The sequence below is a fragment of the Lotus japonicus genome, chromosome 6 (assembly GCF_012489685.1).
Source record: "Lotus japonicus ecotype B-129 chromosome 6, LjGifu_v1.2".
NCBI lineage: Eukaryota > Viridiplantae > Streptophyta > Magnoliopsida > Fabales > Fabaceae > Lotus > Lotus japonicus.
Genome location: NC_080046.1, coordinates 62,011,216 through 62,013,738, shown reverse-complemented (window position 1 = coordinate 62,013,738; position 2,523 = coordinate 62,011,216).

The following is a 2,523-nucleotide window of genomic DNA, read 5'->3' as shown; positions in this document are numbered from 1 at the left end:
CTCCCACCACTCAACAACCCTAGCCTTCTTCTCAAAATATCACCATCTCAAACTCTAAGATCCACCGCACCACCACCTCCTTTTCCTTCTCAATGGTCCAGAGTCATCACCTCGACCCACGGAGATCCAGCGACGCGCCGACGTCACGACCTTTTTCCTTCTCTAAGGTCCAGCGCCGCCACCAGGACATGAAGATCTAATGCCACCACAGCCATCGTTCGATCCCCTCTTCTTTTGGTGAATCATAGCCCCAACTTTCTTCCTCCTCTAATGTCGTGATGTTGCCATCAACAGTTGCTGCACAAGCGCCTCAAATTTCACTTTCATATGGTTCTTCAATTTTTTTTAATATATGTTGATTAACACCAGATCTATATTTTTTGTTCCAATCCTCATGTTTCATTTTTTTTTCAGGATCTTGAACCCACCCGCGGAAACCGTATACCGTCAAAATCGAACTCGATTTACCCGTGGTAACTAGGCGATCGACGACAGACCTGATGGTTAGGTGATTTTCACCCGCCGAAACCGACGTCATTGGCTCGAGCCCGTCCGGTGGCAGATCTGGTGCATGTTGCAGATTAACAGGTGAATGTCTGCATAATTTAGATATTCAAAAGTTCACTAATAACCACCCCCCAAAAAAATTCTATGGTAAATTTTCGTTTTTGTTGTTGTATGTGAGTTTTTTTTTTTCGATATCTCAATCTATATGAGTTTTTTTTTCTTTTAGCTTTATTACCTCTTTCATCTCACTTATTTCTCCTCACTTTTTTCATTTGCATGTTGCAGATTACAAGGTGAATGTTTGCATAATTCAGATCTTCAAAAGTTCACGGACACCCCCAACAACTTTCTCTGGTAAATTTCCACCCTTTTTGGTTGTATATGAGTGATTTTTGTTTTCAATCTCTTATTCTACGTGGATTTGCAATTTCAAAAATGATACTTCATTCCTATTTCATTTTTGAATTCTTCTAATTTTTCTTTTATTAATGACTTGAAATTTTGACTCTATATGCCAATGGTTTTTGCTGCATGTATGTTTGCATTCTCTCAAGCTTCCAGTAGCTATGTCTTCGTATGAATGTCCTGGCACTTTTATATTTTTATCCTCAAATTAATCTTGAATTCAAACGTTTCTTACATTTTTCGTTTTTAATTTAATGTTTATTTGACAACTTTCCCTAACCCTAATTTAATGAAGAGGTTTAAAAATTTAAGCCCAAATAAACAGACTTTAGTTTTTTAATGTTTTTGAGAAAAAATCGTTTGAAAAATAAACTCTAAATTAACCACACAAAATCAAACTCATTAAATAAGCAGTTAAATGAGAATTTAATACATAAAACTAAATACATATAATTACATAAAATTTCAATATCACAAAATAATTACTCTTTATTAGAAAAGACATAATTAAAATATTATTTTAGGTTGATAACCAAGAGTCATATATCGATAAAATAAAATTATGTAAGAGAGAAATGATGGCAAAACAAAAAAAAAACAACTACTTTAAAAAAAGAAATGTCTTGTTACACTAAAAAATGTCTAACAACTTCAACAAGCACAGTGTTTCTGCATCCTACCTCTCACCTTCACGTTAATTATCAATGCAATATTTGTAAGGTACTGCTTGCTCATCTTAAAAACATGTTTGGTAAAAAACCATTGGAAAATAAGCTCATGATCAATCTCACAAATACGTTAGAGGTCACTTGAAAATGTATCATTATATGTTTGGATACCTGATCATTAGAAAGGGAAGATACAAAGATCCTTCAAAGCATCATACAATAGAGAGATTTGTTATTATCAGGCAAAATAACAATGAGAAGATCAGCTCCTTCCCTTGTAGCTTATTTTTGGCATCATGGTATTGTGTTTTCAAAACCTTCTCGACTTGATTAGGTCGAGCGCTCTACAATCAGGTCGAGCACTGTGGACTAAATGTATGATTGCATAGCGCTCGACCCGATCAAGTTGAGAAGGTTCTGAAGACACAATATCATGATGCCAAAAATAAACTGCAAGGAATAGACCTGAATCTTCTCATTATTATTTTGCTTGATACTAATGGATCTCTTTATGGTATGATGCTTTGACTTATCTTGTACATATCCTTTCTAGTGATTAGACATTCAAACATGTAATGATTTGTGATGTAAGTGGCCTTAAACGTATATGTGAGACTCATCTTGAAATTATTTTCCAATGTTGTTTGACCAAGCATGTTTTTAAGATGAGCAAGCAGTACCTTGCATATGTTGCGTTGATAATTAACGTGAAGGTGAAAATTATGATGCAGGAGCACTATGCTGGTTGAAGTCGTAAGACATTTTTAAAAGTAACATTACAATTCTTTTTCAAAGTAGTTGTTTTCTGTTTTGTCATCATTTCTCTCTTACATAATTTTGTTTATCGATCTATGACTCATGGTCATCAACCTACAATAATTCTATTTTATCTTTTTAATAAGGAGTATTATTTTTTGTGATACAAAATTTGTCTATAATATGT